Genomic DNA, 22,330 nt, shown 5'->3' on the forward strand with positions numbered 1-22,330 from the left:
TGCACGTCCCCTGGGAACTAGAGGTTGTTGGAAGGCGAAGTTCATGCATAGTAAATCATTTCCCTAAATAAGTATTTACTAGGAAAGTGAAAGGCATATATACAAATAAAGGACTGTATTTACAAAGTAGGCTTGTTTAAAAAGAAATAAGAAAAGAATAGAGATGTTAGTTAGCCAGATTTGAAATAGGGCTATTTGAAAAGATTCCACAAATTGAAGTAAATGAAGATTAGTATTTAAAACCAAATAAATAAATATGAAATCAGCTAGCGGAAATAGGTGTGTCATTTCACTATGAATAAATTTAGTTTTAAAGACTTACTAAATTTTGTAGAGAGAGGTTTCTTCACAGTTATTTGAATGAAAGATGGGATGGTCAAGCATTATCGTGTCTTCTTAGCCGTGGACACCCTCAAGTTGGTTCAACAACTCAGAACGCCTTATCTTTTTTTCACTTTTGTAGGTCAAAGCTTTGTTTTTGCCAAATATGTAACTAGAGACTGCATTTGAGGCTTAATATATAACTATAGTCCTGAGAAATGACAACACATTCCTCTAAGATGTGACGGTGCAGTTTATTACATTATTATAGGACTAACCTTGTATATTTTAAATGAATTTTTGCTATAAATTTTTAAAATAATAGAAAATGATAACTATGAAGTGTCTCACGTTGTCATCCCAAGTCTTTTGGTGCAAAATGGGAAATTTATATCTAAGAATAAAGATATGAACCAGTTTGGACAAATTTAGTTCAGCAATATTTTCTTTTTTTAAAAAATTTTATGGAAGTATAGTTGACTTACAATGTTGTGTTAATTTTTGCTGTACAGCAGTGACTCAGTTATATATATATATATATATATATATATATATATATGTTCTTTTTCATATTCTTTTCCATTATGGTTTGTCACAGGATATTTAATATAGTTCCCTGTGCTATACCGTAGAACCTTCTTTTATCCATCCTATATATAATAGGATGCAGCAATATTTTCATTTGAACAGTTGAGCTCTTGAAAGCCATTAATATCTCTTTTTTGAAAAAAAAGAGCTGTAAAGTATTTTTTGAATCTCATCATTGTCACTTCACTAAGTATTTTCAAAATGATGAATAAAACATAAACAAATGGAACGAGAGATTGTTACCATGGATGAGTCTAAATTGCAGATGGCTCATTACTGTGGTGAAGGCGTTCTTTATGTTTTGTACTTGGATTTTGCTGGATCAGCTACCCTTTTCCCTCTGCTTTAGGCCGAAGCTAATTTTTAAGCAGTCTGAGGTGACTTGGCTTTGGGTGAACCAAATTAATAATCTTGGGTTGGAGATAGTGTGAGAGACAAAGAAAGAAAGAGAGAAAGAATTCCTTGGTAACATGAAGCTTTTACCCATCGATAGTAATCAGACTAGACCAAAGACCATATTCTCTCATTTGTTGCATTTTGAGAGTTAAAAATCTGGAGGGAGCTCTGTGCTCAAGTTTAAACATAGAGCAAATACAAAGACGTAGTACGCTTCTGCATGTATTACCGTGAGCTGACTCTTTTTAATCTTAGATAAAACGTTTTAAAATAAGACTATTCAAAAAATGAGCGCTGTGTAGTGTTCGCAAAAACAGATTTTGACTTCCAGCAGTGATTGCAGAATGCGGCATTTGGGAGCAAAAGGCAATTCAGGGATGAACAAGTCACTCCATGACGGTCAGGGACCCAGGCTCTGTGACACTGGCTCCAAGTTGGCTGGCCCAGCCTTGTGTGTGTACAAGGGTTCTGTCTCTACAGCGGGAGGGGAGATTTGCAGTCTTAGGGTACAGTCTGTCTCATTCAGAGGATTCTTAATGATGGGAAGACTATGTGTAATGCCTCATCACAGATGAACTTGCTCTGCCGATCACTTACCATGTCATTACATCCTGTGTCTCTGGCCTGACTGTAAGTCCATCGAGGTGAAAACACTGTCTTTAGGTTTCATTTGCGTCGTTGGCAGTACCCGGCACGATGTCATTAAAAATAGTTAAATAGACCACAAATATTTGTTCATTTACTGGGGCCAGATGTTAAAATGAAACATTAGTCCTTTCTTCCCTTAGTTTGAATCACAGACCCAGACCTTGGATCTTCTTTAAAAAAAAAAAAAAAAAGTTTAAAATTCATTTTCCAATTTAATGAGAGCAGTGATAAGTTTGATTGTCTTTCATGGAAGATGCTTGAGTTGGATATTCAGATTGGGGTGGCAGCAGACAGAACTAGTGGGATGAAAAAAAACCAGTAACTTGTTTTACAGTTTGCTACATCTGCTTTTCAGAAAAAAAAGACAACCCCGAGATTTACATAACTGTTTTTCCATCCCTTGTGGATAAGTTGGTAATGTGTATTGTACTTTATTAATATTGTTGATTTCGTACTATAACTCAGATATAAAGGAAGCAGACGTCAAGGGGAGAGATTTAATCACAGAATAATCAGGGCTGGAATTTTAAATAGAGTATCATTAGCATGTTAATGAATTTTCCCAGTTTACGCGAGCTGCCCAAGTAGAAAAGATACTGCAGATGTAGCTCAAAAATCTGGCGGGGCCTGTGGCCCAGTGAGCTGTCAGGAATCTGTGTAGGGTCTGTGAAATGCGTAAAGAGATTCTCAGTGTGGGTGTCAAATGCTGTTTTTTTCTGGGAGTGATGGCTGTCTGTGTCCAGCTTAAACTCATTTATTTGCCTTTCATTGAGTAAGGAGGAAGTGGAAGGCAGATAAGGGGCAGGTTTGTTTTTTTTAAGTCTTTATGGAATTTGTACTGCTTCTGTTTTATGTTCTGGTTTTTTGGCCAAGAGGCATGTGGGAGCTTAGCTCCCGGACCAGGGATCGAACCCGAACCCCCTGCGTTGGAAGGCGAAGTCCCAACCACTGGGCCGCCAGGGAAGTCCCAAGGGACAGTTTTTAAGGGTGATAAAGTTGAAGTGGCGTAACTTTTCAGTTATGGTTTGGGGCTAGTACCTACCTTTTGCTTCAGGTTAGAAAGGCCACACCCACACAATCCTGCCCTTATCTTTGGACTACCTCCTGATAGCTAATAAAAGGAAGTATGATGCCCCTTAGTGAGGTATTCGTTTTTTTAACTCTTAAGTCCACTGGTGAAACATCTTTCATAAGTCACTTTAAGGAGAAGCTTTTGGTTAAGAGATTGTGTGCCTTACAGGTTCTGCATATATAGGCAGTCACTCCCTTTCCACATTTATTAGCTATATTTAGATAAAATTTTCAAGAAAAATTAGAACAGGGGAATAAAATCTGCCTTATTTTTGGAGGGGGGGAAGAAATGGAGGCCTGGAATATATATAAGTATATATCAAAGATGGAAACAACAAAATTAACAGATACAATGGAAAAGTCGAGACAAGAAAATGCTAATGATGAGTGTTAATTATTTTGGTTGAGAATATGATGTGATCATGAACTTCCTAGAAGCCAGAGCAAAAAAGATAGGTGAAGCGTCGTCTGTTTTCCTCAAAAGTAGCTTAAAGCCTGAAGTTTTCAGGAATGTGGAGTGGTGTTAAATTCTTAAAGATGATTTTTTTGAGAGTGTAATGGGAAGTCCTCATGAATAGATTTATAGCAAATGCAAAAGCACACATGGCTGTTACCAACCACCTTTGAGAAAAAAAGTTAGCGGATGAAAGCAGGAGTTCATGGGTAGACTGTGAAACTGTACACAGATTTCATATCTGTGATTTTGTACATTTTTTCCACACAAAGATCCAGTTACTCAGCAGATTTTTGAAGGAGTCTTTCTAAGTTCCTCCAAATGTTAAGAAACCTTATGTTAACGTATAATGCCATGGAAGTGAATTAGGAAGGGCTTGGGCTAATTGAGTTTAAATATGGAATCTTCCAGTGACCCGACATCACCGGTCCTAGGTCCCTAGAACCTAAAGGGATGGTTAGAGATCCCATTCCGTAGACACACCAAATGTCTCTTCTTCCCCTGAGCTTTGACTAAAATTTGCTTGGTGGACAACTTGGCTGTCTTGGGGCCAGAATCGTGATAAGAGTTTTCGGTAAATGAGACCCGAGCTATTTGTTTGGGAACCAGGTGACCCTTGCAGGTTCTGTACGTGAAGGAACTTAGATTGTTATATGGGAAATATCTTAATTGTGTCTGCCTCTCTGAGTGGAAATTTTTGTTTGTTTAGATTGAATGTATGTATAATATGAACCTTTTGAAGGGAAACTTCTTCCTAAAATCACAAAATCTTTTTCTCAGGTTTTTCTGTGAGCTGAGCCTTCACATCTCTAATCATTTATCTTTGATTCATCTTATTAATTATGTTATCAGGATCCCAGTTAAACATGCATTTGCATTTTTTGTTTCTCTCCAAGATCTTCTTCTTTCTAGTTTATTCTTGCCTCTCTCTGAGTATGGTTATTTCTCTTCAGCCACTTTTGCCTGTGAATTTCTAAGCTTGAAATTCGTAATTAACTTCCTTCCTCTTTTATTAAACAATGGTGATAATGCCTTTGGGAGGCATCCCCACAGCAGTGCAAAAAGCCTGTATTAGTTCATAGGAGGCCTCAGTTTAGTTTCTGTTCTATTGGTTCCCATCACCCGCGTCACACCTGGCACGTATAGCATCACGGTGTGAGGTTTGATGGATGAAATTCTTTCTGCTTCCCAGGTGCTTGATGTATGACACAGGAGAACCGATCTCTAAGTTTCATTGCCACCCATGCATTCATCATTTTAATTTTTTTATTGAAGTATAGTTGGTTTACAGTGTTGTGTTCATTTCCGCTGTACAGCAGGTGATTCAGTTATATATATATGTACATTTTTTTATGTTCTTTTCCATTATGGTTTATCATAAGATATTGAATATAATTCCCTGAGCTATACAGTAGGACCTTGTTGTTTATCCATCCTATATATAAAAGCTTACATCTGCTAATCCCAACCTCCCACTCCGACCCTCCCCCCACCCCCTCCCCGCTGGCAACCACAGCTCTGTTCTCTATGTCTGTGAGTCTGTTTCTGTTTCGTAAATAGGTTCATTTGTGTCATATTTTAGATTCCATGTACAAACGATACCAGATGGTATTTGTCTTTCTTTTTCTGACTTACTTCACTGAGTATTGTAATCTCTCTGGTCCATCCATGTTGCTGCAAATGGCATTATTTCATTCTTTTTCATGGCTGAGTAGTATTCCATCGTATACATGTACCACATCTTCTTTATCCATTCATCTGTTGCGTGCATCCATCATTTTAATAAGCATTTATCGAGCACTTACAATATGCCAGGCACCGTGCTCACCTTTGTGTTCCAGAATGAATCAGACAGTCCCTGCCAGAGAGGAAGTCTCCATGTTACTCCAGTTACTGTAGTCCCTACTGGTCTTGAATTCCCATGATTCTCTCCAGCATTGTTCCCTTTTTTTCTTGCTTTCAACTATTTCTGATTTCCTTCTCCTATTTTTATCCATGCAGTTATTTTTTAGAAATCCTTACTGATGCTACTTCCTTTTCTACCTGTCTCTCCATTTGCTTTTTATACTCCCGTAACAATACTCCCTTAACAGAGCCCCTAGGTGGGAATACAATGACAACGTCAACGGTATTTCAGACCGAATTGCAACAGGCAGTTTTCTGACATGCTGATTTGTTGGAGCAGGGACTTGCTTCTGTATTATAAGGTGGGTACATGTGAATCTTAGGTATTTGACAGGTGTTTGACAGGACAGTCAGTGCCTGTCCTAGTCCCTTGCTACATTTCATCATTTGGACTCAGGGCTTTTGAAGACTTTGGTGTGTGCACACTTGTGCACACTCATACACTCTTTCCTGAAGATTAAGCTAAGCATAGTGGTAAGTGGGATGCCAAGATTCCTGGAGGAGTGCCCTTGGCCGTGGGGGGCGGGTGAGGGGGTTGTTTGTGGTGTGGGCCTGTATCCTGTATTGTAGAATGTTTCACATCCATCAGCATTGTCTTTTGTGCCCCTGTACCTCCCACACCTGTTTTTTTTTTCTTCATTTTTAAGAAAATCTCTGCTTTATTGAGGTATAATTGACAAACAAAATTGTAAGATATTTAAAGTATACATCTTAGTGATTGAAGTTTTGTATATCTGGGTCTTGTTTAAGAAACCTTTCCCCATCCTAAGTCACAAAGACATTCTCCTGCTTCTTCTTCCATTAGCCTCATTGTTTTATTTTTCCATTTATATCTTTCCACACCTGTGTTCAAACGTCCCTGGGTGGGAGTTGTACTACCCTCAGTTACCTGAACAACTTCAGCATTATGTTATGATCTGAAAATAGCATGTTATTGTTATGATTATTAGAACTGAATTGGAATTAGTGGAACTTAATTCTCTTATTCATATTATCCTCATATAAATCCTTATGGTTTTAAAAGTGAGTGCTGTTGGGATTTCTTATTCCTTTGATCTTTATTGTATATATTTAGCGTATATTTATTAGATCCCTTGACCAGGTGTGCAGATTCGCTCTAGCTTTTATGGATTTGATATGTTCTTTGAAAGGAAGGAATGATCCCCTGTATGTTGTCCCTTTCTCTTCAGTAACAAGTGTTGGTTTCTCTCCTTTTTACGCCAAGGCTGCACGTGCATTTCATCTGATCATCTGGACACTTTGTGTGGCTAACCCAGCACCATCTCTGTTTCACAGATGAAGACGCTGAGGCTTAGGGAGACTGGGTGCCTTGTCCGAAGTCACACAGACATGAGGGGTCGGGGCCAGGATTTGAATCCCCTTTTCCTGCGATTTCACTTTTTATGTTCTTCATGAACCTGATTCCCAAACATGAGGTTTTTCCACCCTCCCTCACCCTCACCACCCCCTACCTCAGTACCACACTCAGAGTCATGACTATGAAACAAAAGTCTACTAACAGGATCTCTTGATGCTCTTGAGTGTCCTGAAAAGAGAGGCTGTTTTCATTTTTGAAATTTCTGAGTACACGCTCTATATTTCATGCCTGAAATGATGATCTGCTGCCTGCAGTTTTCCTACACCTGATGGATCATTTAAATTGCTAGGAGGTTCTATAGGTTATCACCCCTATGATACTCACATATTTTGTATTAAAACCCAAGTTCTTTATTTTGGAAGGATGACTAACAGGGACTTAGCATACTACCACAAATGAGAAAAAAGTTGAGCTATAGCAATTCAACTGGATACATATTTGGTAACTTCAAATCACTTTTTGATATTTTTTTCAAAGAACTATGATTAGTTCAACTTCCTGTTCACAAATGCTTAAATGTCAGTGTTTTCCTTTGTATTCCTATAAGTTCAGGCATTAATAGTATATTGATACCCCAGTCAGAGTTTCTGGGGGAGAACCACGATAAGCCCTGTTTGCCTGTAAGAATTTACCAATATGCCACCCTATTAATTACAAGGAATTAACTTGCAAAATGTGATGGCCATTCTAAGCTTCTCTCGAGTGAGTTTTTGAACTTTAAATAAACAACATTTATTATATTCTTTAATTCAGGGTTTTGCAAGATTAAGACTGATTCTTTTTTTGTTTTTCTGAGTCCAACTTTGTGAGGTTTTGCAGAATTCAATTTTATTGGTGCTGTGACCTATTTTATACTCTCACAGTCTTTTCAATGCTTAATTTTATAAGAAATGTCTTGTTTTCCTCTTTGGCTTTGCCATGAGTTATGGCCTCCTGCCATTTTTGCTGTGCACTTCCTCTTCTTTGAAGCTGCCATATGTTTTGCAACCCAAGAGAGACAATTCTTTTTGAGAGATCCTTTGTTGCTAATTTGGTTTTTCAGGTTTTCCTAGCTCTTGTAAAGGAGAGAGAGTATGCTCGTAAGTGTTTTCTGCCCTCATGATTTTGTCGCACCAAATTTTGCTGCCCAGGTCCCACCATAGTTCTGGGGAGGGCCATCCTGCCTCATCCACTTTCCTTCCAGATTTTTATGTAATTGGGGAGGGTTGGATCCCTGTTGGGATGGACAATTCTAAGCCAATACACTGCAATTTAATATTTATAGCATGGCAGAAACAATCAGGAATTGCTTAAAGATCTACTGACTTGACATCAAAAATGTGTAAACCAGATATGCTGATAGCTCACATGCTCACATAGTTATAGAAGGTAATTTTATTTGTCTTTTGACATTAAACTATCCGAAGTTTTTATAACTCATTAACAACTGATTGCATACTTTGCTTTTAAATTTAATGATAACCAGACTTCTTTTCTTTTCATTTGCCAAATGATGTTAAACTTTTGGTTATTTTACGCTGTTTTGAGCAGCTCTCTTTTCATCTGTGTTACTAAAGCTGCTTTACACTTTATGTATTTCTAAATATTATATTGCCTTTCCCAAGAAAGAGTCTAATGCAAATATATTATGACTTCAGGGTATAATTAATGAAAGGAAGCCTGGTCCTGCTGGGACAAGGTGACTGAGTCCCAGAGTCTTGAGTCTCTTTTTTTCTTTTTTAAAAATAAATTTATTTATTTATTTTTGGCTGCATTGGGTCTTCGTTGCGGTGCGCGGGCCTCTCACTGCGGTGGCTTCTCTTGTTGCAGAGCACGGGCTCTAGGCGCGCGGGCTTCAGTAGTTGTAGCACGCGGGCTCAGTAGTTGTGGTTCTTGGGCTCTAAAGCGCAGGCTCAGTAGTTGTGGAGCATGGGTTTAGTTGCTCCGTGGCATGTGGAATCTTCCCAGACCAGGGATCCAACCCGTGTCCCCCGCATTGGCAGGCGGATTCTTAACCACTGGGCCACCAGGGAAGTCCTTGAGCCTCTTTAACTTTGTATCTGATCCAGCGTTTGACTTTGGTCCATGTGTCCCAATTGTATCAGCAAGACACATAAATTAGCATTTGGCGAATGTCTTTTTGCCCTTCACCCAACCCTGTATTCTTTTCAGAGACTGAGGAACAGTAGGGGCTGAATACCAAACTCCAGGTCTGCCCTGAGAAGGTCACCCAACACTGAAATTCCCCAGTGTCTGGAATCCTGAGAATGCAGCAGCCTTCAGAGGTGAAGTAATTTTCCTGACGGATTACACAAGAATCCTCTGATGTTGAAGCTTATGAAATTCCTGGAGTTGCTCTAGCGGGTTTTTTTTTTTTCTTTTCAATTTTTAATTTATTTCACAAAATATCATAAGAATAAAACACATTTGAAAAATCAAACAAAAACTGTCCATCATCCAACTTTTGTAGCAGAGCCCCTGGGTGCATTTTTGCTGTCCCCTCCAGTGCCTGGACCACATGTAGGCATTTTTCGCACTTGTACTCAGAGTATGGGCACAACTGTACCTTCTTAGCCTTATGTGACAGTAATGAAAGCATTACATCATTCAATCCTTATGGCTGTACGTTCAGAAAAATGAATCATCCAATTCTACGGATGCTGAAACGGAGGCTCAGTGAGCTGGGAGCGTTGTGGATGGGAGTGAACAGCTGGAACGTGACTCAGACCTGTCTGTTTCCAGAGCTGGATTCCTCATCACGTATTTCCATTTCCTTGTTGTAACACAGCGTTCCAGTTTAGTATTTAGAATCTGTATAACATTCTAAGAATCAATATACCATGACCTCCTTAACTCTCTCCTTATTTTGATTTGGTTAATGATCAGTTTATGAATTCCTTTCTGAAGATAAAGTGAGAATGGGATTTCTGGGCCAAAAAGCACAATCATTTTATGACTTGATACATCCTGCAAAGACTTTCCAAAAGATTATACCAGTTTAATTGATACTCCCAGTCCATCCTTTCCAACACTAAAGGTTATTTCTTAAAAAAATTATGTAGCATCATAACAATAATGAAATGGTATTTGATTCATGATTTATTTTGGCATATATTTGACTAATAATGAGGTTGAACTTGCTTTTTTGGTGCCTTTATGATTTTTTCCATTATGTGTTGTCCATAACTCTTGTCCTTTTTTTGGGGGAGGGGTGGGGGGAACTTGATGGTTTCCTAATCTTTACCTAATATGGTTATTATTGTTTTTTCCTGTTTGTATGTTGTGTGTATGTGTGTGAAATTAACCCAGTATCATGATTAATAAAGGACCAAGAGGAGAAATCTTTATAAACAATGATAACATGTTGAGGTAACAGAGTGAATTCTGAAACGTCTTGAGGCTTAGGGTGCAAAGCATTGAACAAACAACGTAGGTTTTCCCGAGTAGAGGCATTGTTTCCACCCGGTGTATTAACATTTACTGGCCCTGGCCTTTAAAACAACTGTGATGTAGAGGGAACAGCTGCAGTTGGGACCATAATAGACCAATCTCACTTTTGACAAGAAATCTGTGGAAGGGAGCGTTTTACATTTTCACGACCATTAAAATAAAGAAGCTGAGAGAAACGTGCAGTGTCATGTCCATTGCCTTACTTTTTCTGTACGATGCATCTTACATTGAGTACTTCACTGTATTTTGGCCTTTTAAAAAAATTTCCCATTTACTTAAATAGATCCATTAGAAAAACCGCTCCTGCCGATAGGAATTTTTTTCTTCCCAAGCATGCTGTTATCTCACGGACTAAAGGAGCGTGTCTGCTGATGGTGTGTAGGGCCGCTGAGGCTGCAGTTTGTGGGAGAGTCCCAGGACTTGGTGATGGAGGCTGGCCTGGCGTGGTGAGGGCCAGACGGATGGGGTGACCTTGGAAACTGTCACTGGCTTTTCATGGAGAGCAGTTGGGTCTGCGGCATGTCTCTCCCCTTCTCTCCACAGACAATAAGCGGTTCTGGGTGTTAAGTCAAAGATCCCTTTCCACGGACGATGTGTCATCACCGTAAATGACTACGATTGGGGTTTAGGAAGGCACCGCCTTGCCTACTGCCGCTCTTGGGTATCAGATTCTCCCACCGCCCCAATCACCTGTTCCTATGCCTTTTGGCTGTGGGTTTCTTTCCTCTACCTTTGGAATATCCTGCACCCTCATCCACCCAAGTGCTCACTCCCTACATCCCTTCTGGGCGTTACCCTGACCGCTTCCTCTGACCTGCTCAACTTCCCTCGGTCTCCGCGTGCTCGGATGCAGCGTGTGAAGTGCTCCCTCATCTCACCAGGAGCAGCTCCGCTGAGATCTCTGTGAAGACGCTCTCTAGCAGCAGAGCTCACTGACTTGCCTCTCTGTATACTCTTCTTTTCTTTTGAATTTATTTTTGGCTGCGTTGGGTCTTCGTTGCTGCGCACAGGCTTTCTCTAGTTGCGGCGAGCGGGGGCTACTCTTTGTTGCGGTGCGCGGGCTTCTCATCGCGGTGGCTTCTCTCGTTGTGGAGCACGGGCTCCAGGCACGCGGGCTTCAGTAGTTGTGGCTCGTGGGCTCAGTAGTTGTGGCTCGCGGGCCCTAGAACGCAGGCTCAGTAGCTGTGGCACACGGGCTTAGTTGTTCCGCGGCATGTGGGATCTTCCCGGACCAGGGCTCGAACCTGTGACCCCTGCATTGGCAGCTGGATTCTTAACCACTGCGCCACCAGGGAGGCCCCTCTCTGTATACTCTGTGTCCTCCTTGAACCTGTATTTTTAGTCCAAGACATTTTGTTCTTGTCTTGCCTGGAGCTTGGCTTGATACTGTTAAGGGGATCTTTATCCCAACCCTCTCCAGTTTCCATGATTATTCATTCCATTTTGCCATGTTTAATGGAATATTTAACAGCATCTGTGAAGAAGCCTGAAGACAATAAATAAATGCTCTCTTTGGTATTGAAGGGGTTTTATAGAATATAAAATTTAGGGCACATTTTCCTCAGGAGCCCTGACATTAATATTCATCATGAGCCCCACAGAAGAAGCTATTATATTTTAGCATAGTGGAGTTTACCATACGTTTCAAAGTCACTTGCAATGGTGCTTCTCATTGTGACAATTAGGAAGGTCATCTTGTCGTGCCAGGCTGTGTTAGATACATCAACCAGCTCATGGCTGTCATTGTGAAATGCACCAGGGTGCTGGTGTGCACATATATACAGGGAAGACATGATGCTTCTTATTCCAAAGTAGAGCTGTTTACATCTGACTACAAACACGAAACATGCCTATCGTTTGGCCTTAGATACTATGTGGACACAGAGATGGAAACTTCTGAAGTAAATCCTCCTCTGTGTTCTTTGTGACTCAATTATATGAGGTGATTTTTCCTTTCTTGAAGCATGACAGTGATGGGGTCTCTAAAACCTTGTGTAGAGAAATTGGACTTCAAGACACTGGCTTGTTATCTTTTTTTCTGCCTTACTTTAAAAAACAGATGATCTGCATTTAAGTACGGGAACAAGATTGTATTTAATTCTCCACGTATGAACTTTGATGACAGGATGAGGTGAGGAGATGACCCTGAGTCCGGGTGATGGGGCTTTTGTGGAGCTTGTGAAGGGACAAACCTACCGTAGAACTAAAGCAGGTATTTCTTGGGAACCTGATAATGCAGTTGGAGGAGTGGGTCACGGGAGCTTAGGCTGGAGGAAATGCTTCTTCATGGGCCTTGGGAACAGCAAATTAGGTTTGCCATGGTGGGAATGTTAATAGATTTCTGCGGACGAACAGCCCCTCATTTTCCTTCTTTCTGTCCCTAAGCTGCTTTGCTCTGAATTGTGAGAGGCTAAACTTCTGTATTCAGGCCTTTAGAATTTGCAAACACTTATCAATAGATAGGAAAGTTGGATAGAAAGCCTTGGATTCATTCGTTTGTACATATGTCTCCATAGTTTTCAAATTCCTTACGTGGGAGAACAGTGGAGAAGAGTCTGTGTCCCCTGAAACATCTGATTATTGCCATTTGATACCATTAATGCCTCAATTTAAAAAATTAACCTGTTCATTCAGCTTTATTCATGGAATCCAGACAGTGTGGAGAGCTGCCTCTTCCAGACCTTTCTTGGGTGTGAGCTGTGCTCCAGTGGCAGAGTCACCATCTTTCTGGAATGGTTTGCAGTCAGATTTTCCGGAGGCAAAGAGTCCACATCCCTCAAGGTGCTTTCTGGGCTAATGAATTGCTTTTTAATTAATTTACTCTCAAAAATGATCCTTCTAAATTGAGAGTGATAGAAAGAGAGGAATAAAACATCGTAATAGCCCTGCTACACATAAATGGAGAAAAAAAAAAAAACCCACAGTGCTCATGTAAACAAGAGGGCAAACCATTATAGCATGAATGTGAGAAAGGGCTCCTTCCTTCTTTCTCCCACTCTTTTTTGCCCTTTGGCCTAAAGCTGTTAACCTTGGGTGAATGTCTCTGTTGTCCTCTTGTATTATATCCCAAATTCTGTCTGATGCTGACAGGGATGGAGCTCTGAGTCTGTCTCAAGAGTTATATGTATGGTTGTGTAATGTCCTTTCTCTGACTGTAAGTTTTTACTCAGTATGTAATGGTCTTAGATGGATGTATTTTGAAGGACTGTCAGCTTATGTTTAAAATTTCTGTGCAACAGGGTTTCTTGTAGGACCTGCCTGGTCCCTCATTCGGCTGGATAGCTACAGAGGGGGTTGAGGACCTCGTAGGTGCCAGGCGCCGGGGAAGGAAGGGTGAAAAGATCTGATTCCTGCCTCGAGATGCTTGTGACCATTGGTGGCGGAGGCAAGCAGGACACCGAGTGGAGAGGGATGAAGTAAAGAAACAGAGGCTGATGAGAGAGCTGAGATGAGGACTGCTACGCGTGCCTTGCAAGAGCCAGAGAGAGTTTCCCAGAGAAGGCAAAGCGTGAGCCTCTCAGCAAGAGGAGAGCACAGACTCAGGGGTCTGGGGAGCACGTCGTGTTTGGGGCTTGATGGGGTCGAATCCCAGCCCTGCCATGTAGCAGCTGTGCATCTTTGGACAAGTTTCCCAATCTCTCTGAGTATCAGTGCCCTCCTCTGTAATACAGAAATAAGATTCCTGCTAATATGGGCCTTACAGGGCAGTGAGAGGTGGAAATGAAATCATACATGTGACGGATGTGGCTTAGTGCCCTTGCACGTAGTAAGGACTCAATCCATCTTACTTAATGTTATTATTGATCTAGCTGGTTGAAGGGTCCAAGAATGAGAACGACAGGAGATGAGGCTGAAGAAGTGGGGAAGAGCCAGACCATGAGATGCCTTTTAGCCGTGCTGGAAATTTCTAGATTTTTCCAAGGTGGTGGTTAGCCATTAAAGAAACTTGATTTCTGTGACCTCAGCTGCTTCTGAACATTGTTACCTTATAAAGTAGATGATTAGGTACAGTCACATATAAATGTTTCCATCTTAAATAACTAACATTACACACCTGTTATGGCTAAAATGAAAAGTCCTGACAATGCCAAGTGCTGACAATATCGTGGAGTGACTCGATGTCTCATACGTTGCTGGTGGGATGTAAAAGGGTAGAGCCATTCTGGAAAATGGCTTTGCAGCTTCTTATAAAGTTAAACATTGTACTTGCCAGGTGACCCAACAATTCAGTTTCTAGATATTTATTTATCCTATAGGAATAAGTAGTTATGTGCATGCAAAACCGTGTAACAAATGTTTATAGCAGCATTATTTACAATTGCCTGTCATTGGAAACCAGCAAGATGTCCTTCAGTGGATGAGTGGAGGAACAGACTGTGGTCCATCCACACAGTAGAATGCTACTCAGCAAGTGAAAGGAGCAACTATTGATAGGACAACACTTGGGTGCATCTAAAATGCATTATGCCACATCGGAGAAGCTGACTCCAAAGGCTTTATCCTGCACGACTCTATTTATATGACACTCTGGACAGCCCAGACCTCCGGGGACAAGGTCAGGGGGTTGAGGAAGGTCTTGACCGAAAAGAGGCAAAACAAGGGAATCTTTGGGGATGTTGGGATTGCCCTGTACCTGTTTATAGTGATGGTTACAGGAATCCATCCATGGGCTAAAACCCACAGAACTGTACACACACACACACAAAGAAGTAAATCTTACTGTACATAAAAAATCTTTAAAAACTCTAAAATGAATAGCTCATTAACTGCATGCATTACCTGTTTTATCTCATTTAATCTTCCAACAGGTTGATGCTGTTATCTTTATTATCGTATTATCTACTACTATTATTGTTATTGACTAAGCTGAGGCTTCGTGAGGTTTGGCCCAAGGTCACATCCCTTCCAGAAGGCGGAGCCTGGCACCAGCCAGGTCTGTATCCCTCTTTAGGCTTGAGGGATTGCATGCCGGCCCTCAGGGAGGTGGAGAGGGGCAGTAGCCGCTTTTCTTGGCCTCACGGCCAGGCTACACAGTAGTTATCCAGCTGACGGTCAGTGTCTGGTGCTCTGTATACCCTGCTGTTTCAAATTTTACAAATGGGATAAGGTTTTTTTTTTGTTTTGCGGTACACGGGCCCCTCACTGCTGTGGCCTCGCCCGTTGCGGAGCACAGGCTCCGGACGCGCAGGCTCAGCGGCCATGGCTCACGGGCCCAGCCGCTCCGCGGCATGTGGGATCCTCCCGGACCGGGGCACGAACCCGCGTCCCCTGCATCGGCAGGCGGACTCCCAACCACTGCGCCACCAGGGCAGCCCCGCAGTCACATTTTGAGGCACAAGGGTTGGGACGTCAACATATGAATTTGGGGGGAGCACAGTTCAGGCCATACCGGGTCACTCAATGCTACATTTCTTTTTTTAAAATAAATTTATTTATTTTTGTCTGTGTTGAGTCTTTGTTGCTGCGTGCGGGCTTTCTCCAGTTGTGGCGAGCAGGGGCTAATCTCCGTTGCGGTGTGTGGGCTTCTCACTGAAGTGGCTTCTCCCGTTGCGGAGCACCGGCTCTAGACGCGTGGGCTCAGTAGTTGCGGCATGTGGGCTCAGTAGTTGCGGCTCGCGGGCTCTAGAGCACAGGCTCAGTAGCCGTGGCGCATGGGCTTGGTTGCTCTGCGGCATGTGGGATCTTCCCAGACCAGGGCTGGAACCCATGTCCCCTGTGTTGGCAGGTGGATTCTTAACCACTGCGCCACCAGGGAAGTCCCAGTGCTACATTTTATAGTAAGGGAACTTAAAATCAGGTCATTGCCTAACACTCTCTGGGGCCTCTGCTCACATGCAGGGAATAACACAGCCCCGTCCCTTGGCTGGGCAGGCTTCCGGGGCTGGGCCTCCATCGCTGTCAGACCCCCTCTCTCCCACACGCCCCGAGCCCTCCTTCCATCTTACTCATCTAGCTGCACGAGGCTGGGCGCCTTCAGAGTCTGTCCCCACATTCTGGATGCTTCCCTGCAGTTGTACACGGTGCTGTCTCTTTGCCCTTCCAGCCTCAAGTTGAGTCCTGCCCCCTACCAAGCCCCCTGACCATCCCACTGGAGCCCCGCTGCACCACCCTTCTCCACAGAGCTCTTTGCACTGGCTTACAGGGCTCCCTTTCGCCCGTCACCAATGCATTTCCAGCACCACCGAAGTGGTCCCCAGGGGATAGTGCCACTCAGATATTTGCTGAATGAATGAATAAAGTTAGATAAGTCAGAAGAAGACAGAGTTCCCAAAGTCCAAGACTCTTTTTTTCAAATGGGACCCATTGCAGGGAGGCAACTTGCCCAAGGTCCCATGCTAGGGAGAGGCGGCAGCAGGCTGTTCTGACTTGGGCGCTTGGCCTTTCTGTGACCAGGACTATTTTAACAAGAAAAGGTTACTTAACCTTTCTTGACCTGGGTATCAACAGATACTACTTGTTGTGCAGATACTGCTTGCGGGGCTCGTGATACATGTTACTTATCACAAGCAGATGACATTTTTGTCCACAGTGTGACCTGGAGACGTGCACAGATGCCCTGTTTCTCCCTTTTCCTTGCATATCATACGTGATATCTTGGAGCAAGTTTTGGGCAACATCGAACTCTGGCCACTGGACTATATTCTGTGATGCAGGAATTATGCTTGTCTCATCCCCTGCAGTGTGTTGCGTGCAGCAGGCCTACCGTAAATGTTTGCAGAGTGAAACAGTGACTAAATGAGCAAGTATTTAATGATAAGAGCTGACAGTCTTTTGAAGTTTCCTAAGGCAGCACTTCTCAAACTTTAATGTGTCTCTGAATCACCTGGTGAGCTTGTTAAAATGCTGACTCCTTTTTTTTTAATTGAAACTTTTTTTTATTGAAGTATAGTTGATTTACAATGTTGTGTTAGTTTCTAGTGTACAGCAAAGTGGTTCAGTGATACATATATATATATTTTTTTTCTTTCTCATTATAGGTTATTACAGGATATTAAATATAGTTCCCTGTGATATACAGTATGACCTTGTTGTTTATCTATTTTATATATAGTAGTGTGTATCTGTTAATCCCAAACTCCAAATTTATCCTTCCCCCACCCCCGTTTTCCCTTTGGTAACCAGTTTATTTTCTATGTCTGTGAGTCTGTTTCTGTTTTGTAGATAAGTTCATTCGTGTCCTAGGTTAGATCGCACGTATGTGTGATATCATATGGTATTTGTCTTTCTCTGTCTGACGTACTTCACTCAGTATGATCATCTCTTGGTCCATCCATGTTGCTGCAAATGGCAAGATTTCATTCTTTTTTATGCCTGAGTGGTTAAAATGCCAATTCTGATTCAGGAGGGCGTAGGGGCCTGAAAGTCTACGTTTCTACCAGCCTCCAGGCTCTGCTGCCACTGGTGCCTAGGCCTTCCTCTGCCCAGCTGGGCTCTGGTGTATGTGCTGGGATGTCTGCCAGCAGGATCAGGGGCAGTCTTGTGAGCTGATTTGTTGTTGGAAGGCCTGGGTTCTTATTCTCGTTTGTCCAAAAATGAGATATGCGACTTTCAACAGGTTACTTAACCTTTCTTGACCTGGGTATCAACAGACACTGCTTGTTGTGCAGATACTGCTTGCGGGGCTTGTGATACATGTTACTTATCACAACAATCCTGCAAGGTTTCCAGAATTAGCCTGATTTTACAGAAGAGGACACTGATGCTCAGAGAGGTTAAACGACATGCCCACGATGCCCAAGGTGCCCAGGTCAGCAACCTGCAGGGCTTTGAGGATGGGTGTCTGTGTGTGTGTGTGTGTGTGTATCTCATATCACTTTGCTTGTCAAATAATCATTTGGGTTCTATGCAGGTATGTACCTTTAAGTTAAAGACAAAGATTGTAGGTAACTATGAGCTTGCAAAGGAGTCCAGATGCTTTTTTTTTTTTTTTTTTTTTTTTGTACACAGGCCTCTCACCTCTGCGACCCCTCCCGCCGCGGAGCACAGGCTCCAGACGCGCAGGCCCGGCGGCCACGGCCCACGGGCCCAGCAGCTCCGCGGCACACGGGATCCTCCCGGACCGGGACACGAACCCGAGCCCCCCGCACCGGCAGGCGGACCCCCAACCACTGCGCCACCAGGGAAGCCCCAGATGCTTTTTTGATCTCCAGTATGATATTTATCTTTTAACCACCATAGCCCTTTGATCTTGTCCTGGGGTACTAATTTCGTGCTCTCATGGGCACATGCACAGTTTTCTTCTGTAGGTTGGAGACTATTAAGAGCAGGACTGTGTCTTGCTTCCTACTTTATTCCCTCCAGTTCCCAATCATTATATTTTTGGTGTGGTTTGAGCTGAATAGGATTTGGGAAGCACGGGGCCGGCTCTATCCCTAAAAGACCTCTCCCAGCACTCACTATGGTATCAAAAAGGTCAGCAAACCTGGGGGTGCTTGAGGTTTCTCTCTCTTGATTAATTTTGACTTATGGTATTTTCTTTCTTTTTTTTAACATCTTTATTGGAGTATAATTGCTTTACAATGGTATGTTAGTTTCTGCTTTATAACAAAGTGAATCAGTTATACATATACATATATGTTCCCATATCTCTTCCCTCTTGCGTCTCCCTCCCTCCCACCCTCCCTATCCCACCCCTCTAGGTGGTCACAAAGCACCGAGCTGATCTCCCTGTGCTATGCGGCTGCTTCCCACTAGCTATCTATTTTACGTTTGGTAGTGGAAGAGGAAATGCCCGCGTGTGGGAGAGGGCTTGGGCGGCTTGCTAAGAGCCGGAGTCAGCTAGGACCGGGTTGGCACGTGCTCTGTGCTCCAGGCGGGGCACAGAGGGAGGCAGGGTTAGGGGGGCAGGATCCAGGAATATACCCGTCAGGTCTGTTTGTTCCGTCCCTGCTGGCATCATCGATGGCTAAATCAGGGGACAGACGGAGGCATAAGGTATGATCCTAAGACAGACAGCCCTTAGGGAAGGAGGGATGACGGCAGAGTTTGCCATCAAGCAAATCTGGTGTCTTTTGAAAGACTTGCCTGTCTGTGAAACGATGTCTCAAGCAAGCTCAGGCTTGAGTTGTTTAAAATTCCAGCAAACCAGAAATGCCCCTCATATGTCTCTGGGATGATGAAAATCTTCCAGAGTTGTACAGAGCACAAAATAGGACCTCTCCTTTGACCCTGATGGGGTATATTCTGAAATAACTGTGTGGATACTGACAGGTTGAAAAAAAACAAACGCTAGAGATATTGGCACTAGATGAATGCAAAGGACATCGTCACTCTATTAAGAAATGCACTAAAAAAAGGAAAAAAAGTTTTCTCTGTCTTTTATAAAGTTGCACAAGAGTAATATATCAGAATTGTTTGAAATATGGTAAAGTAGGGAAATGTCTATTAAAAGGGAGCCTGTTTGGTTTATTTTTTATCTTTTTTTTTTTTTTTTTTTTGCTCTATGCGGGCCTCTCACTGTGTGGCCTCTCCCGTTGCAGAGCACAGGCTCCGGACGCACAGGCCCAGTGGCCATGGCTCACGGGCCCAGCCGCTCCGCGGCATGTGGGATCTTCCCGGACCGGGGCGCGAACCCGTGTCCCTTGCATCGGCAGGCAGACTCTCAACCACTGCGCCACCAGGGAAGCCCTATTCTTTATCTTGAATTGTCCTGATATCTCTTCCTTTTGGGAAGATTTGAGGCTCTGGCTTTTTGCTCTATTTCAGCCAATCATCAGCAGGAGTGGGGACCACAAATAGCTCATTGTTTTAATTTTAGATTTCCGCAGGCTGTCACTGTCACCTAGTCATCTCAGACACCCTTAGAGGGAGACTGGCGTCAGGAGTATGTGAAGGTCAGAGCAAGGGCAACAGTGTGCCCAGAAGCACGTGTCGGGTGAGGTCTGCGTCTGGTGAGGCCCCTGACTTTCCAAGGGGCCCTGCATTCCATAGGGTGAGACTTGCTTCTTCTGCACCTTCCATACATTTCAATACATACACTTAGTAGTCGTTACTGTAAGTATCCTTACACGTCGATGGTATTTTGGATTACAAGAACCTCTGAGTATATTTTTGAGCTGTATTTGTCTATGACAACTTTCAGTGCCTAAGAACACACTGGTATCTACCTTTAGACCCAGAAGTCTTCTGAGTGGATAATTCACTTCTTTTCCTCAACTCTGTGCTTTTGAGAAACTGTGAGCACAGAGATGACACCCCTGGGCAACTGAGTCTCCTCTCACAGGAGGTGGAGCTGGGAAGAAAACTCGGCTGGTTCAAAGTGGGTGGAAACGTGACCATTTTATGCCTCCAGTGGAACTGCAAACCTGAAAGGAGAGGAGGGTCTCCCCCAGCACGGTTATGCCCATCTTATAGGATTTAAAGGACATGGGGGGCTTCCCTGGTGGCGCAGTGGCTGAGAGTCCGCCTGCCGATGCAGGGGACACGGGTTCGTGCCCCGGTCCGGGAAGATCCCACATGCCGCGGAGCGGCTGGGCCCGTGAGCCATGGCCGCTGAGCCTGCGCGTCCGGAGCCTGTGCTCCGCAACAGGAGAGGCCACAACAGTGAGAGGCCCACGTACCCCCCCCCCAAAAAAAAAAGGACATGGGGACGAGGGAGATGATGGAAGAACAGAGCGATAAAGGCAGGTGGAGTGGAAAGCAGGCTGGGGGCAGGAGGGGGAACACATTCACCTTCAGACCATCGTTTGAGGAAAGTGGAGCCCCCTAGTCTTCTGATCCCCTATTTTATGAAAGGCTTAGAATATAAAATCGGGACGTTGTATTTGAAGAGGGAGGAGCAAAGGGTCAACCTGGGAGAAGAATGAATAAGGGCAGCTTTGGAGAATAAGGTGAAGGGACCACCAGGCCAACATGTTCTCCTTTATGGAAGAGGGTGCTTAGCAGGAGATCTCTTCTCTAAGGTGTGTGCCTGGCCGGAACATTCTGTGGGTGTGGTAGGAGCACAGTAAGGAGGATGATTGCTAATCCTATTTTACAGTAGTGAAAACTGAGGTTTAGAAAGGTTCAGTGACTGGCTCAAGATCAGACAGCTAGTGAGTGGTGGAACCTCCAAAACAGGACAGACCTAAAAATTCAAAATTTTTCTTACCTTTCTTCTGCAGTGGACTAGGGCTGTCTCATGTCACGACATCTGAAGGTTGCATTTGGAACTGATCATTTCTTCAGTTATTCTGAATCTTTATCTCTGAGCTTTATTTATCTCAGGTTTTGGATTTGGAAGGCTCTAGAAAGCTGTGGTTGGTGTCCCTCTTCTTTGCAGAAGTAAAGGAAAGTGGGAGAAGTATGCGCAGAGATGAATACAGCAAGGGTTCCAAGGATAGAAACACACATGCGGCTGTTATATGCGTCCTCCTTGCACACATCAGCTTTCACCAAAAAAAGACAGTCAGTATCACGACTAGTTTTTCTAGTATTTTGTAAGCATTCAGATGCTGACATTGGGGAAACGATATGCTCGTGATCTTGTTTAAATCAGGGGTCAGTTTGGCAAGAGGGGCTGCTGCTTCTACGTCCTCAGCTTCCGGGTTTAACAGTCACATTTGTTTTTCAGTTTAGGCTTCCTCTCGGCTTAATCCGGCATCGGCATCACGGGCTGCGTTAGCCCGTCAGCTTGGTCACAGTGAGGACGGCCACCCATTCCGTCCCCGTGTGGGATGAGTCAGGAGTGAAGATTATCGGGGAGAAGGCACTTGTCTGACTCTCAATGATACTGAATAGAAAGAAGTCGGAGCCTTTATTTCCCCTAGCATGAAGGGGAAATAGAATTGTAGCTAAGTTTTAGAATTGTAACTAAGTTTCAGTTTATTGTAACTAAGTTTCAATTTCTCTGCAATGCGAATCCCATTTCAAAGGACAAGGGATTATGCCAGATGGTTTTGGACTTGGGCTCGGTATTTGACCATATAGCAGCTCTCCAAGGTTAGATGGCCGTTTGCTGGAGAACTACCTCTGGATTTGATCTTTCAGCAGAACCAGATGAATTCCACTCTTTTCTGCTTTTAGGAGTGATGCCGTTTATGTATGCCCGGAAGCTGTGCTAGACGACGTTGCTGATATTTCTGCCTTTAGTGTTCTTTCTGGAGGTGTTTAGACTTCTTTAGTCAAATGCTGCCGTCCTTGGAAAAAGGACTGGAGAGAGA

At 43.3% G+C, this 22,330-nt stretch overlaps 1 protein-coding gene across 2 annotated transcripts in view; it reads left to right on the top strand.

The window, feature by feature from the left end:
* Window positions 1-22,330, top strand: part of DISC1 (DISC1 scaffold protein) — a 349,812-nt gene that overhangs the window by 157,245 nt on the left and 170,237 nt on the right. The gene's annotated exons all lie outside the window — the stretch shown is intronic.

The sequence above is a fragment of the Lagenorhynchus albirostris genome, chromosome 16, assembly GCF_949774975.1.
Source record: "Lagenorhynchus albirostris chromosome 16, mLagAlb1.1, whole genome shotgun sequence".
NCBI classification, from domain to species: domain Eukaryota; kingdom Metazoa; phylum Chordata; class Mammalia; order Artiodactyla; family Delphinidae; genus Lagenorhynchus; species Lagenorhynchus albirostris.